This window comes from Pieris rapae, chromosome 6 (assembly GCF_905147795.1).
Source record: "Pieris rapae chromosome 6, ilPieRapa1.1, whole genome shotgun sequence".
Taxonomy (NCBI): domain Eukaryota; kingdom Metazoa; phylum Arthropoda; class Insecta; order Lepidoptera; family Pieridae; genus Pieris; species Pieris rapae.
In genome coordinates, this window is record NC_059514.1 from 5881645 (window position 1) to 5900071 (window position 18427).

An 18427-nucleotide genomic window follows, 5' to 3' on the forward strand; every position below is an offset into this window, starting at 1 on the left:
AATTCCCAAAAATTTAAAAACCAATTTATAGGTAATAATTATTTATGAGCTGTAGTGGATACTACACCTAACTATGTCTTAGATTAACAATCACCACAGATTTTAATTTATCAGTTTAGCAGTACACTTCTTACGACATCGTTGCCGCATTAATTACCATCTATGGCAATAAACATTACGAACTTTTAATGTCCTACAATAGCTAACATGACACGTATTTTTTTTTCAACATGACATAACTCATGGTCGACTTTTGACATTTCATGTTCAGAAATCTATGACATTGATATTATCTGTGGCAATTTGCGGATAAATTATGACTTAATCTGAACCTTTGTTGCGGTGAATAGGTGGCCGTAGTTTTATAGCCATTGAAAAACTATTATAAATCACGAATTAAAATATGGTCGTTGTTTATTACCAATTTGTTATTTTTTGCTCGACTATAAATTATGTCTCTAATATTTTGACAAAAGTGGCGTTAGGATAATTTACGAAGAATTAAAACAGTTAAAGCTTTTATAAAGGTACACTTGACACTTATAAATCAAAATTACTGTTTATTTAATTATACTTACGTAAATAAAACTAAATTTTTCTATTTATAAATACATATATTAATTTTAATGCGACTCAATAGACAATCGATTTTTACATAAATTATATTAGATATATTAAAATAAATTAAATATCACAAAGTTTAAATAATTTAAATGTACCATAGATAACTTTAACTGTAAAGTTTTTATAGTAATGAGCTGGTTACATATGTGTCTGTAAAGATTGCGAATGATATACTAATAAAATACGGCATTACTATTTAAACATAAAGCAAATTATCTAAGTTTCACTTACACAGCTGCCATCGTTCCCTATAATTCTACTAAAAAGGTGAAATATAATATTTCCTGTTCTAAACAATATATTACAACCCTAATCGCACACAAAATCAAAGTTTTATTGCAACAAAAGAAATAAATTACATAAAACAAACGCCAACGATTAAGCTATAAAATGGCTACTGTTTTTTGACACTACCTTTCCACGAACATATAAAACTCAAGAACGATTTGTTTATATCGCATTAACAAGAATACGGGCTTAATAAAGTAATAAAAACGGGCCTGGGGCGGGTTATAATTTCGCTATTAATATTCAATTTCACCCTAAAACTTGGTGCTTCAAAGAAAAATCTAAGATCAGATCAGAGATCTCAGTTCTCGCGGATTCTCAGTAGCATTTGGGGGTTGTGTAAACTCAACATTTATTTTTGTCTTATTAGTTCCTTGTCAAAAGTTCAACTAAATAAATTTAGCATTCTACTTCTAAATTTAAAGAAATATCTCAATTTCTATGATTTGTATACCAAAGGGACAAATACGCAAAAATATCTGATATCTTAGACTTGTCGTCTACAATGTTGTCTACAAATGAGTTGTCTGCTTATAAATTAATTATACAACTTCACATTCCTACTTGTTCTATTAAATTAATTTACATCACAAAACAAGTAATGTAATGTGGATGGACCTTTGTACTATGAAAATGACTGTTCAACTGTGCCAATATCCTATCTTAAGATTTTAACTTACACCACTTTTAAAATAGGTAATTAAAAAGCTATTTCATTTCTTTTTTTATTTGAATGGTATCTCGCTGTTTACCTTAAAGGGGCCTTTACAGCTCACTACGGACTGTCGTCAGCACGGGCTGTAAACATAGACATGTATATTTTAATATTATTTGTACGGTTTTATTAACTTTATTTGGTTTATATTGATTATCAAATATGGGTGTAAATAGATAGACATTGCATTCTATTCGTCGGCAAAAATCGATCGTCTTCGTTTGGTTTGGTTATTGGGATGTAGGAGATCGATCTACTGTCACGGTCTGACAATCCATAATCTCAGATTGTTTTCAATTTGAGATTGAGGATTAATTATTGGGTTCGGGCGTTAAACAACAATACTCAAAAACTACTCTATGTTCTCTATGCACAGACAAGCGTATGACAAAGCGTAGTTCATAACACAATTTATAAAGATCTCGACGCCTTATTAAAACTGTACTGGTAAAACTTGATTGTCAGTGAGGTCACTTAAGCCAGATCATAAAAGTGACCAGATGGTATCAAGTGACCATGTGGGTTTATGAATGAACGAGATATGCTTTTGACAGTGTTATTGTGTGGTGTAGGTGTTGATATGTGTAGGCTTTAATTGGAGTATGGATGTAATTGTTGGTAGTGGGATGAAAATTTTTATTTGGGTTTTTGTCCAGTCTTACAATATTTTTGGATCTGCAAGTAAATACCACAGGTATATCTTAACATTCTAATCTTTTTTAAAAGTAATATTGATACTGTGCACTGTACTGAGTCCTAAGAGAAGTTACCTTTACGTAAAATAAATTCGATTCCGTAACTAATATTCGGGTGTAATTCAAGAAGAAATTTAGCATAAATTAAAATACCTTTTCAATAATATTATGGTAGTTAGTAATATTTTTTGTATTCAAATGAGCTTTGATCCTTGCTCCTTTCTATTTTAAAGAATTTTAATAATAATAACGGACAGTAGTCTCATTTGATGTTAACGTGATACCGCACGCCCATGGACATTCTCAGCGCCAGAGGGTTCGCGTGCACGTTGCCGGCCTTTTAAGAATTAGTAAGCTCTCTTGAAGGACCCGAAGGAATCGAATGATTCGGAAATACTTTAGTGGTACAGAGGAGGTGCGCGGCAAAAACTGCCCTAAAACTATTCCTCCCCTTGATTAGACATTTCTCCTTAAAAATACTTAACCCGACATAACGTCTAGCACTCCCCAGAAGCCCAGGTACCTGAGATTTTTGACGGCTGATTATCGAGATCATAATGCGTGCTCAGATTTACGACGTCGTAAACTCGGCAGCACAATGCTGTTGACAAACGGGCGCCTACGCACCATATATAGAAAGATTGTTGTAGATATTCCTGGGAAATTCTACTCTACAGAAGCAGCGGAGAGTTTTCTGTTTATAGTTACTCAAAGTGATTCGCATAAAAATTAACTGCGTTTTATAGACAACTTTAATTCACGACTCAAGATTTTTCTTGAATTGTAACCTTAATCTTATAAATCGAATTCGATTTTTTTTTGTATTCGACGAATACCATGCATCATAAATGTTGATAAGTAACCTCTAAAACTGGAAACAACCTAATAGGGCAAGTCATAAGTTAAAGTTAAGACCCAACTAGCATATTTCATATAATATTATAGAATGTTTGGAAATATTCTTGCATTACTTTAATAAATTAGATGAACCTATTATCGAAGCTACACATTGTATGTGACTTGTATTGCTTGGTCCCTTTCTTCTTCTTTTGTCGTTGGTGCAGCTAATAATACTATTTGTACTTGCTTCTTAGATGTCACAGACTTATAACTAATACTAAAATTCTACTATCTTCAAGAACTTGGAATGTTTATCAGTAATTATAGTTAACTACCTATTCTTTTCTATTAAAAAAGTACACAACAGAGTGTCTTCCCCTTGATAGAAACTGTAAGTAGTGCATAGGAAAATTTATTATCTTAATACATATATATATAAATCTCGTGTCACAATGTTTGTCCTCAATGGACTCCTAAACCACTTAACCGATTATTATAAAACACACCATGTGCAGTTCGATCCAACTTGAGAGATAGGATAGGTAAGATCTTTAATTATAGTCGCAATTTTATTTTATTGCACATTATTTGTTTATTATTTAATACAATTCTAACAGATGGCGCTGTGTTAAAAGTACCAACGTTGCACATAAGTTCTCCTACGGTTTCCCTTGATTAATTTACTACTATGTATTATAACAAAAACCTTAGCCACAGCAACGCTTGGCCGAGTCTGCTAGTATAAAATATCCTTTTTAGAAAGTTTGGTTATAATTATTTATTAAGTTATGCTAGATAGTAATGCTGCCTTTGTGCTGAGAAAAGTTATAAAATAAAAAAAGGGATATGTATTATGAAAATTTAACGTAATATCCACTCAATTCTAACGTATAGAACTATCGTAACTAAACAAAAGGTATATTTTTATATTAAGTTTAAATTCTAATACGTTTGTCTGTTTATTACTTTAATAAATACTTACACAGTAGCTCTTAGAACCAATACTGATTCAATGATAAAGATTTTATGACTTGACCATTCTTTTGATATTTTAATTTGCCCAACTCTCTAAAATGCTTCAATAAACATACTGTATAGAAATCGTATTTTGTCACTTTTTTGTCTCGTATTTTTGATAATTTTAAGTATCTCGACGATATGTTAAAACATAAAAATGTTACTAAATCTGTGTTATATTTTTATTTTAGTCCCATATTTTTTTGTATATTTAAGGTTATATAAAATCTTCTACAAGGATTATGTAATAAGATACTAAACGATATTACATAATCCTTGTAGATTGTACTATACGATACACATACACAAACGCATAGATAGTACAATCTGCACCATACATGCATTTATTAACATATAAGTTAACAGGAAAATCTGGGTACCATAATTAATTTGTATTTACTTAATACACATTGTATATAATTTTAGCTACGACATGCTATAATTATATATAATAAAAAATTTTGAATTATTAAAATGGGATTTTAGGATCCCATAAAAACATTCACACATCCTCCAACTTTGCACATTCCCACACACACACTTCTAAACACAAGCTAATTATTAGCTTATTGTCTTTGTCAGCACATAAAGTTAATCGTACATAAATTACTTTTTAAAGTAAGGTGTTTATTAATAAGCAGTTTTATAAAATGCAGAAGAAAAAAGAAAAATGCTCAGAATTCCTGTACTCTGTCATCAAGTAACCCTCCACTGCTACAAATTAAAGGCGTGTTATAAATAGCCCTGCGACACTCGGGGCCTGCGATGATTAATGCGAAATGAAATTAAAACAAGTGCGATAATGTTATTTTTATCTTTCATTTTATTTATGGTCTCAAACGTTTATTAACTTTCTAGCTCTTTCGGGCACTTTATTTTTTACCTGTAAGGCGTATGTTCATAAATTATTTAAGTGATTTTTTTATCAGATTTACCACCATGACCATATAGATAAGACTCTTAAAAACAATATGACGTTATAGTCGAGTTAGAATCTAACAAGCACTGTTGAAAACGAAATATGTATAAAATATTGTTTAAAAAAATATTTTCATACAGAGCAAATAATTACAAGTAACATTAATTGTTAGAGAATCAAGAGAGGACCATATCATCCCTAACTAGCGATCTCTTCCAGGCAACTCCAGTAATGAAAAAAAAATATGCGTATATTTTTGTGAGGGTATATATTATAATAAAAAAATTGCGAGAAGTGCAAAAAGTTAAACACTAACCAAATTTTATATATTTTATTGATAAGAATTCAAAATACAATACAAAATAATTAGAAAATTCATGCATTAAAATGTAGGATAAGATTATATGGCTGAGTATACTTTTTCGCTTAGCATATATTTAATAATTATCATTATCTTAAATTACTATCATAATTTTTAAATTAATTTAGTTATGATAAATAACACAAAATTTACAAATATTATTTCCACGCCGTACAATTTAGTCACTACGGTCCTAAGATCGATAGGTACCTAGTTGCTAAATAATAATAGTTTTGAGGAACAGTAAGCCGATATGTTTATTCAATATAACAGAGAATGTAAAACACACTTCGACATACTATCTGTAATACTATAATATGATACAATAAGATTTCGTCCATAAATATTGTAATCATAAACAACGCTATGAAAATACCAAATTTCTTTAAGACTACCATTTATTAGCATTTCCATTAAGAGTGAGAAAAAGATTCTCCTCGGTGCTGTTAAAAGAAAGCAGAATTACGCCCAAGGGCCTCCTATACCGCGTCTGAAAATTTCGCGAGATTTATTTGAATAAATTATCTATACCTGCAGTGAAGGGTTGTTTTGTCACATTATAAATGGGACCTGTTACAAAGAACATTATTTTTAGTAAAATATGCCTTAGCCTACAAATATAATTTTGTTAACCTACGGTGTAGTAATGAATTTAAAATATCAGTTTGAATGTATCCACAAATAAATTTGATAATACTCAGAAACCATATTGCCAAATAAAATACATTACGACTTACAATTCCTTTGAAAGCGGATGACATCATCGTTTGAAGAGAAAACAATGGGCGAAAGAGACATACAGGAAATAGTTGATATTCTAAAAACAAATTGCAATAAACGGTCGATGTATCGCTAGACGTTTAATAGATTTTCAACTCTATACCAATCAAATACAGTTGGTTTCACAATTATTTATCTTTTCTTCACGAATGACAAGTGAACACGAATTAAATCTGTAAAACAAAAGTCGTTGGTCTGAATTTTAAATTTCGAATGTTAAGCCTTAAGCCTGTTTGAATTGGGCTTTGCGATTGGTCATTTGGGATTCAGCTCGCGAATTTGATAGATAGACGGTTGGCAATGGCGGGGATTCGTTTGACCAGAAAAATAGATTTCTTTGATATCAAAGGGTCAATCGTAAGCGAAAATAGCACGCTTCATCTGTTATCAACTGATATGAGTTGAATATAGAAACTCGTAGACCCCTTTCATGAGATTGTAAACATTTTTAGCAAAATAGGAAAATTTTCAAGTCATATACCTCACTAAACTGTCTACGTAATCTATTAGTTAATAAATAATTTTCAAGTATATACGGCATATATTTGATAATTATAACTGAATATAATCTATAATACATAGATGTATTATAGATTATACAAAAATATCAGAAAGTAAACGTACAAGACGTTACCAAGGCAACTGACTTTACAGACTGTCTAACCTGAATGACTTTGTTTTGCTACGATGATGGAACGGAAAGTGTTACCATATTTAATTGTTTTTGCTCAGCGTTTTTTTACTAACCAGTTAATCTTATGTTAAGTGATATGGGCGTTGGGCCCATGGACACTCACATTACCAGAAGGCTCACAACTGCGATGCCAGCCTTATAAGCTGGTTCCACATAGCAGTGGTACGCAGAAAACAGCTCAGTATTTGAATGACAGACGTCGAGGAGATATGGATGGAATTTCGTATCCTGCCTCGACAACTGATGATGAAACTCTGTTGCATTATAACTGGTATTGTCCCGACCAATTATTCTAATCAATTTGCGTGGTAAATGCGGTAGAAGATATAGAGGACTGGTCGTCGACGACCCAAAACACTTTTTGTGGAATACGGTTAAGTGGAACAATCTGGTCCTGAGGAGCTCCTAGAGGTGAGGACAGAACTCCATATGGGGTAAAATTTCGTTTTTATATAGCTGCAAGCGGTGGCCCCATGAGAAGTACCGTCTCACCTTGCTGTGTTAAAGCTTCGTTGAGACTAATTTAGCCATTTTCCTCCGTGAAACTAAACATATTATATATTGTTCGATATGTTCAATGCCTAGTATTCCGATGGTATGGCTTATTTTTTATTCTTTATAAGATTGTATTTGTTACGTTAAATACTGAATGACGCTATCATGGAACTGAGAATTAACCTTCAAAAATAATTATTAAAACCAAATAATACTAGTGATTGCAGTAGCAATGACATCTGTAATTTATTGCTAGAAAAAGCTCTCCCCTTTTAGACAATCGGTTAATCTTAGTGAATAGCTGAAGGAATCAAATATCCTGTATGTGACGTCACATCATCACGCACGGCCGGTCCACAATGATGGGTTTAGCTTTTTAATCGAATGTAGCAATTTTAGTAGAAATATTAAAAAAACTTGACCATATAAATATTAACTATAGGTAGTTAGGAACGTCAATACCAATGTCACATGAAATATTATTTCGATAATCTTTGCAACGAATCTTCTTTATTATATAACATGGGGCAAGCTGGAACGCCCATGGACACTATGTCTTTAAATATAATAATAATTAATAGATAAGGAATAAACAGAAAAACTGGACCTTTTCAATAATAGGTAAAAGTCTACAATGAATACGAAAAATGTCTAGGTACCCGTGAGACTCTATATATCACCGCTAGTACAATATAAGCTGGTTTCATGAATTTCATGAAAAATACACCCCACCAAAATGTAAACAAGACGGTCACTAGACCCAGTTTCAGATTGAAATTCATGGAACGTCATCCCCTGAGTCAAGATTATAGAAGTATGTAAAACAGTAGTTTTCACCTCGCGAGACCCGAAGGAGCAAATAGAATCTATCATAGAAATGTCAAAGCACCTAATTTGACGACGATGCCTGAGCATTCGGATTTCCCGGTGGATCGTGGAGGAAGAGGGAGATGGCTATATTGAGTTGTATATGCATGAATGAGATGGATGATCGGTCACGGGCGCGATTGAGATGATTGGTGTACGTGCGTTCTCGACCGCGCCTCTACGTGACTTTGGTACAACTTTGAGATCAAAATCCGTCGATCGACAATGTTTGATACTTTAAGCAGGGGTTAGATAAATTATTTTATTCCTTGACAATGGTAACACCAATGTTGTGCTCGGCATATTGAATATGCATAACATAACATATATTGCATGATTTTTAATTAAAAATATTTACAACAGAGATATTTTAAATTGTACTTTTTCCATTTTTAAATTATAATTTATTTTTGAACCGATAATTGGAATAACTAAAACTTCCAATATTGTATAATTAATTGGCTATTTATACACTCCTAAATTCAAGAGCGATTTATAAAGTATTAAGATATTTTATCGCAGTACAATTTGGTAGGCGTTTAACAGGTAGACCAGCGCATACCTCGTCTACTGTTTAAAGTTTCTCATTCATTGTTTTACAAGCCTTTCGTTTCAATGACACAATTTCTTTGTATTTAATGCTCATTGAGCATCTAATATTCGAGACATTTCAATCTTTTGGTGGGAAATTTCAAATTTAGAACACTGATTTTGCAATACAACCCGAAATTCCGGGAAATGCTGCCGAAAAAACACAATCTCGTTTTATAGGAGATTCTAAATCAAGAATGCATTTTATATATACTTAGACACTATTTGACAGAATTTTTGCCCGTTTATAAATATCCGTTAATCTGTGTTATTCGTGATGCATATTATGTCCTTTTTAGAAGTATAGTTCTATAGCATACTAGTTTACTAAAATATACTAGTATGTACTAGGCAAAGAGTCAAGTCAGTTTACGGAGCCCTTAGGTATAAGCTAAATGAGATAAATCTCAGCAGATAAAGAGGGGCTCTTTGTTCGTTTCTGCAGGTGTTTCTAAGGTGTCCGAAGATGCTGCAACAAAACGGTGTTTGACTTATTGACATCTCCAGCGTATTAAATTCTGGTGGTAAAAAAGTTAATGCCCATGGCGAGGACAAATCTGTATTCGATTCCTAACGAATCAATATTTTTTGGGTGTGTACAAAAGGGGATACTCTTTCTATTGGAGAGTCTTAGTAGATAAATCCAAAATGATTACAGAAAATTATATAATCTAAATTTAAATTGGCTTATATAACAAATGATTTAAATAAAATGTCTAACGACAAAGTATTAAAAGTTTTAAAACGTTAGAAATAAGTGTTTCATAATTCCATTTAAGTTCATTGAATCCAACTTAACAACTGTAATGTAAAAGTCATGTTATTTTTTTACATTTTATTTCAATTCTGAATTCAACGTCACCCACAAACTTACCCCAGGAGGGTGCATTATAGAGTAAGGAATATATATAGATACGACTTTTTATGTTATAAAACATTTTATTGTAGCGAAAATTTGTTGTTTAATTTAAAATTTCCAGCTTCTTAGTGCATTAGGCAACTGAGAGAAAAGTAATTTATAAAAATGAAACATTAAGCTTTTCCAATAGATGTTTTATGTAACTGTTTTTGAACTTATAAAATAAATTCAATATGTTATCCATTAATAATGAAGATGAAAGAAATAATATACTATGCAATAAAAAGAATTATTAACAAAACTAATAAATTTTTGGCCATAACATATTTTAAGGGCGAAGTAAGTTGTCTATTCATTGCAATTCTATGTTTGGTGGTGCATGCAATTGTGGGTGGTTAACATTGTCGCCTGTCAACACGTCCTCAACATGCACTTTTTGCTGCCATGTCTAAAACATTTATACATAAAAAAATAAAGTTTCTTTTATAAAAAAATGCTACTTCAATTAAAATAACTTAATTGAAATATTGCACTGTGTATTTAAATTCGAAATAAGAGCTAAATAAAATATGTTCCAAATTCAAAATGTAAAAATTTAAAATTCGGAGTTTTTGATGAAAAAGAATATCAATCTTGAAAAGTCTGTTCTAAATTCAAACAATTGATTGTTCCAGACAGTTAATTATTTTAATATTTACGTTTTACTTTAAAATATGTATTCAAGGGCAACACATCGACATAAAACCAAGCTAACATCATTAAGTGTACTACAAAAAAGACAGTAATAAATAAAATTACATATAGAAAAGAAGTTCCGTCAGAGGGTGAAGAAGACGAATGCTGAAGAACCAATATTACAGGGTGAAGTTTGTGTATGTTAAACAGTTACGGAGGAGCTTATGCTATATGGACAAACATATTATCAAAGTTTTAACTTGCGTAATTAATAGATAGGAAAGAAAATGGTTTAATGACGGTAAAGGCTATATAGACAATTGAATATAACAGTGTTGCCTAACCTCAACCATGAAGTCGTGCATTCGAATTACAGCGTGCCCCTATGGAATTTTCTATGTTCAATTATCACTTCTTCGTTAAGGAAAACATCGTTCGGAATGTCTTGAAATGTCTAAAAAACGACAGTGTGTGTGACAGTTACGCGCGAGAAGCTGATTACATAATCGCCTATTAATAACCAAAAATAACCACGATACTGAAGTCTCAATCTCACTCTCTTCTCTAAGTTCCAATAGCCAATAGAAAACTAAACTACAAAAACGTCGCCAGCTGTATCGTTGTAGATACTAGAAGTTACAGAAACCTTAAAGACATAGTCTATCTGCGAAGAAAAAAACGTATTCAATATGTAAGTTTATATAAGCATTATATGTAATCGCGGATAGTTTCACTTGTCATAGAATAAAAATGATATTCTAGAATTGATGTCACGTCTCTCATTGCATAACACCATCCATTGGAAACTTGGCAACCTGGCATTGCACGCCAATTGAAAAATTACCCACGTTATTAGGTTTCGAAAAAAGTCCTTTATTAGGGCGCGTTAAATGTAGCAGGAAAAATGCAAGAGGGACCTTAATGTAATAGACTTTTTTCAAGTGTAAGTAGCAATTTGCGAAGTCAAATTGGTGTTAACGCTTTAAGCTTCTCTTCTTTTAAATGCTTCGTATTTTTAATTGGTGTAATATTGGACTTGTATTGTGGGAAATGCCGCCTTAACAAAATTAATTGTGACGTCTAATAACAAGCTTTTATAGGTTACGCTCTTTATACGCATTACACATATCAATAGCACTACTAAAAAAGGCCGGCAACGCACTCCAAAAATATTTCTTTAACAGAATCAGTATGCATAGTCAGCAGTAGCGTAATCTATATAGAAATATACAAATTCCTTCGTCCAATTCTTTGTTCTTCTTCATTGTTTGTGCGAAACGGCTAGACCGATTTTTATATATTTTTTGTGTAGGTATATTGAGGTCGTTTTATGTATATTTGTTTATTTTTCTTCATCATCTTAATATTTATTCAATTGGCATTAATAATTTAACCCCTATTTAATTTAATTCGTACTATAATAATCATAAATTAAACATGTCAAACTCTATATTGTCCAAATCTGACGAAAACCCTAGTAATCGTAAATTGCAGTTGCCCAGTGTACGTAGGAAAATTGCAGTTGCCGAGTGTACGGAGGGGAGGTTCGTGCCCGGAATGAACAATGCTCCAGAACTCATATCCGGCTCTACGGATATTTTTAGGATTAATATCGTGTTGATGGCTCAGTTTCCCGTTTCTAGTTTGATGTAAGATTAAAATGTGAGGAAATTGAAACGAAGAATTCGCTTCTTATAATTTGTAGGTCTATTTAGAGTTAGAAACTTAATTGCTGAAGGAATCAAAAATTTTCGTTCCACATTATTAAATAAAAGTGAATTTTCAGTTTTCTTTTTAGAATAAATAAACTCAGTTAAGTTATTTTTTTTGAAATTTTTCTGTTTCGTATTAGGTATATCCTTTGTTTAACTATGTAATCGGTTTCGGCTTTGTATATTTTCTAAGAGTTTTCTTCCATAATATGTATGTATCAGATAAGTTATGAATAAATCAATTCCTTACTTTACTTACTTTTGAACCTGTTGGCGTATCGAAACAGTCTACCCGCATGAATGAATATTATAAATATGAGGAACATAATGTTATTTTAGAAAATATAGTCTAATACTTTTTTTCTAAAGAAGGCCATTAACGAGATTTATAGCCTATTTTAGTCATTAATTACTTAACAAAATTGTAATCAAATATTTTTTGTATATTGGTACATATACCGAAATAAATATTTATTATATTATATAATATAATATTATTATTGACAGTATAAAGAAGGTCATAAGTGCCCTTTTGCTTGAATGTTTCAAGACCATGCGGGTTTTAATGAAAGATTCGTTATATTCTGCATATAATAGGTATATCCTTTAGCATTAAACTAACCTATAATTCAAACTATATGGCATATTATTTATATATTTAATTATATAAAACATCAAAAACGAAAAAGGTCCATCTCATTATAAAAATCAAATTATTCTTAAATAGAACTGGCTGGTATTAAAAAGAAAAAAAGTAAACAAAGAGAAAGGGTTAAAAGATGGTATCAAGCGCCATCTTAACCCTTCACTTAGGGCTGTTATTAATTTATTTGTCGCATATCAGCGAAATTATACAAATTCCGGCGTAATAACTCCCATATGCAAAGTTTAATGTTTCGCTTTGATTTTATCATTGCTTAATTCATTTTGTAAGCAATGAAGGGTTGATTCGTGGATTATTCGTATTCTTAAAATAATTTAAGTCAGACAATATATAGATAGTATAACCTTATACATATTCATAAGTTGGGCATAAACATAAGAGGTTGAAAAGATTTTCACTTCTTGAGAGTTAAATTTATAATATTTAAGGTGAATTTCCTAGAAATCGAACCATGGATCTCTTCTTACTTTGCCACGGATCCGGTGAGTGTGTAATGTAAATGTAAGTACCTACTGAATATTTATTTACACTTCGTTACCATACCTATACAAAATCATAAAATATTTTACATACTAAGTAATATATTATTAATACGTTGATTATACATACATATAAGGATAGATTCCAATATAGCCACATATTAACTTGAGGATTATCTTTACATGGCAACACAAAGCGCGGGACAATTAAAATTAGAATATCTTAATTCGTATCAAAGTATCAGGGTTGCAATCTTAATGCGCGTGTGCTTCCCTAATTCTAGAGTAATATGAGATAAATTTGGACATGTTTATTTGTTTGTAAGTGAATGTTTACTGAGATAGGAATTAATTAATTTTATATAATAAATAATATAACAGCAGTGTTGGCCTAGTGGCTTCTTCTTTGGTAGTGGAGGAAACATCGTGAGGAAACCGGCATGCCTTAGACTAAAATAATAGATGGCGTATCTCAGGCACAGATCACCTAATTAGAAAAAAAACAATTGATCACGACCAGACCTTCAGGGTTGTTATTTTTAATACACATTCAATTTAACATTATTTTATTAACAACTACAAATAATTTTTGTAACTTAACTAAAATGCGTCTATAATCTAGTTTACTAAATATAAGTTTCATTATATATTAGTATTTAAATTATTATGAGCATTTGCGTATAAATATCAAGAATAAGCAATTCAACTTAAATGAATTGGGAATGATTTGCCATAAATACTGCAGGAGAAAATTTAGCTCTTTTCATAAAGTTTACAAAGTAACGATAGGTTACTCCAGGCGCAAGTTCTTTTCAAAAATCGAACGTAATGTGTAAAAGTGTTCTATAGACGTTTCAAAAATCGAACATCCTTCAGTGTGATCACGAACGTGAGAAACCCTAATAAAAAAGATGTGGCAAGTAATAGAAATGAGATAATTAAAGGCGAGATGTCTTCGCGTTCGTATGACGTCACTAATCCCCCGCACCACGATAGTGCAGATACTGAATTTTAACCCTAGAAAGATAATCATATTTTGTAATACGGAAAAGATAATCATGCGTAAAATTTACGCATGAATTTGAATTAGTTGTAGGTTTAGGTTTAATAGTTTATTTTAATGAATTCTATGTTATTATATATACTCATATATTAAATTAATTAATAATGCAGATAATTTGTTAAACTTCTTTATTTGTATTTAAAAAATAAACAAAACTTTAAACGTCTTCTATAAGTCAATAAAATAGTATAACACTTACTCTTCCTAATGAAAACTTATTTTTTATTCTAATAATCAGACTCATTTTAAGTAGAAAATCAACAGTAAGCTTTTCTTATAATTTAGGAACATACATTTACATAAAAGTAAGTTACAAACAGCTTTGGCACATATCAGTATTATGCTCACAACATATAACTTTTTTACATTTTTTGCAGGACGCATTTGCCTTTCTCCTTTTTTTAGAAGGGCAAAAAGAACAATAAAACCTTTTTTTTTTTGCTACTGGCTCATTGCTATAGTCTTCGGATGTAACAGGCACTTTAATTGGTAACATATCAGAGATTTTATCTCGCAAATATCTCTTCAAAGTAGGTACTTCTAAACGTCTACGCATAAACAAAGAAGACGGTTGGGACCGTCTTCTTTGCTAAGATTTTTCATAAATCTTTTGCGACTCAGAGGCTTTTCTCCTTTACGATTAACATTATGGCTGTAACTTACATATGCATTAATGCAGGCAATGTTTAGGCAGGAAAATTCCATAGAATAAAGCCATAGGCCATCTATTTGTCTTTCTACTACAGGACATCAGAGAACACATTTGGTCTAGCTTGTCAACGCCGCCTTTTGTTTCATTATAATATATTATCATTTCTGGTTTTCCAGTAGCTTCGTTGATAGTAGCATTCTCCTCACAAGATGATAACAAATAAACCATTTTTGCCGGTTTCGGTTTGTAGGAGACGAGAGTAAGGGGTCCGTCAAAACAAAACATCGATGTCCCCACTAGCCTGGAGCGACTGTTTTTTAGCTCTTCCGGTATCTCACGTTTGTTTGATCGTATGGTTCCCACAATGGTTAACTTATAAGATTCTTGGAGCAAGCTTGTTGCCAAAGGGATTGAGGTAAACCAATTGTCCTCTGTTGCAAGGCTACGATCCTACGAAAGGCCGATGTGGAGACTGGTTGCTCAGTACTGCTTTGCTCTTCTAAGATATTACTTCCGCTTGGTGTCGGCTGTTCTTCTTGTATCTCGTCTACAAACCCTTCTTCTGTGTCACTCTGCACTTCATCTTCACTGTCGTGGTCCGCTATTTTACTGTCGGTGTCCTCACATGGAAGCATCATCACTTTGCATAAGAGCGGCCAGGATTTCGTGTTTGTTTAAATTGGTACTCCCCATTGTGTTATATATTTGCCTCAATATCTTTAAAAATGAAATAACAATATTAGTTAAGATATAAAGTATTAAAAGTTACGAAACACAATAAAACTGTCATATAAGCCAAAATCATAAAAGTCACGATAAAGATAATCATGCGTAATTTTGACTCACGCGGTCGTTATATTTCAAAATCGGTGGCACTTACCTCATTGACACTTACGGCACGTGGCAGCTCCCAACGACGAAGGAAATGTCCTAAACGCACAGCTATGGATTCGCGCTAATTAGAAAGTGAGAGCAATTTTTCGAAAACGCATGCGTAAATTTTACGCAGACTATCTTTCTAGGGTTAATCAGAATCGATCGCATTTGCCCTACATTTAGCAAGGGACTCACGTACGATGACCTAGCCGATGTTTTTATTGGTAGGGTGCCATGTGTTCGTGCTGGTAAACACGGAGTGATGCATTGGATTCAACTCACCTAAATGGTTTTTAATTCATAATATATCTAAGTAAATAAATTTAGTTTCAATAAGTCTATAGTTTTTGCCAGATCTTTTTCATATTTCTTTGTCGTTCAAACGAATTGCACGAATCTAAAAAATAAATAAAATATTTACCTGTAGCAATTCGAGTTCATTGTCCATTTGTTAATCTGAAACTTCAATGTCAAGATCGTGGAGACACCTGTCGAGAAAAAGTGGAAATCACGAATTATCCAATGGAGACAGTTTTCTGGTTGATCTAGTGCTGTCAAACGTTCATGGGCGAAGCGGAGCGATATTAACTGAAACTTAGAAGATTCTGATTTGAATTTTTTACTATCAATCACCGCGAGAATACAAAACCCTTGTAAGAAATCTCTTCACGTGTAAAGAAATTCTTTCGAATTAACGAAATACTTGGGATGAAATCTACTCCAACATTTTTACTACACGAAATTGTAGAGTCTGTACCTATATATAACACGTGTTGCGCTATAACATATAATAAAAAGATCTTCAAATGGCCTTAAATGAGTGTCTGTGGTCGATGGTTTTAAGTACGAGGTGAGCCCATACCGTTATTAAAAAGATTTGAATGTAAGATCGCTGTCGCTCCGCTCGTGACAATATTCACACCCCGCGTACCATCGCGTCCACGATACAACGCGTGACCGTGTCCACTAAAACGATCTCTTTATTGATTAAAAGATGTTTACCGTAACCGCCTCAGAAACAGACGTTAACGGAATTGAAAATAAAGGATTCGTATTTCAACATTTTTCTGATCAATACCTATAAGTATAGAAACCACGGAAGTGTATCTGGTCCCTGGTGTCTGGTAGCTAATTTGTTATTTATAAAATATATAGTCTACAAAGGTAGCTTCTATGTTGACAATACTGTTACATCAATATAGTTCAACGGGAAAAAACTAATTGTAGATTTTCCTTTAGTGCCTCTCCATAACTGGAGGTTGGCCTCTTGATACGTGTCATGCCCTGAGCCAGATGCAGCAACTCATGCCATGTTAAATCGTTACCAAAGAAAGTAGGAAAGGAAGCCTAGCATTACCTCAGTATTTGTAAATAAATAAAATGACGTAGCAAATTAATGACCATATTGAAGTCAATATCTATTGAAAGTGTAGTATGATTTAATATATATCTAGACAGGTACTGTAGTATTGGATCGCGATGTATTAACCGTCTATCCCCTGCCAATCTTACTATTACTTATCTTATCTCCCAATGTTACACTCTCTCTACTCTACTTTCATCCTCTTTTTTATATAAGAAAAAAATATTCCCCCAAAACCTAGTTAGTGAGTTTTTACAGTATTAGTTCGCATAACGATGCAGGTTCTCTTTTCGCAGAGACTCTAGAATACTGTAAGAACTCACTAGCTAGGTTTTGGGGGAATATTTTTTTATGAATATTTAATTAATTAAAATATTTTATTACAGTAAAAGCATCTGTAAGCATTTTCAACTGTAAGAGGTAGAAAGACAAATACACGACAATAATTTAATAATTATTGGGACCTTCAGTCTGCGTTGAAAGTCAGAGCCCTAGAGATGCGAACCTTTTTTTGTTCTTTTTTTATTAAAAAATTATATAATCTGCTTTAGTGAATAACGCGGGAAACGTCACATTGGTACCTAATTCTTTCTATTCAAATAAATAAATTCATATCTCTGTATACTGATACAAGTCTTATTTGATATTTATACGAAACATATATTGTTACAAAATTTATAAACAATCTAAATAATATATCAAAAGCTAAATTGAAACCACAGCAAGCATAAAGGGCATAGGAACGCAACTAATGCGTCTAACACTGGTCAAATGGCTAATGTCGACCGGAAGCCGCAAGCATCCCACTTCCGGGAAATGACCCCAATCCTCCAGCGGTATTGATCATACACTGGTTTATTGTTTAAGTCATTACGAATAATATAATAATGATTTAAATTACATGGTAATGATTTAAGGTACATTTAAGGGGCAAGGGGATTTTAAATGAAATTATTTAACATAAGCGGACTTTTGCCGCATGGATCGTAAGTTTTTTTAATTCATAATGTAGGGTTCAAATTTCTGAAAACGGTCATGTAATTTTTTAATTTATTCATTATTAAGATACAATACAATTAAGATACTCTTTATAGTATCAGTAGGTATAGAAATCATAGTTAATAAACTGAAATTTAAATTCAAAAATCGTTTATTCATATAGGAAACAAAATGAATACTTATGACCGTCGAAAAAGAA

The 18427-nt window shown here is 32.1% G+C and overlaps 1 protein-coding gene across 5 annotated transcripts in view; it reads left to right on the forward strand.

The window, feature by feature from the left end:
* Positions 1–18427, forward strand: part of LOC110992442 (protein trachealess) — a 149528-nt gene that overhangs the window by 76753 nt on the left and 54348 nt on the right. The window lies entirely within an intron of this gene.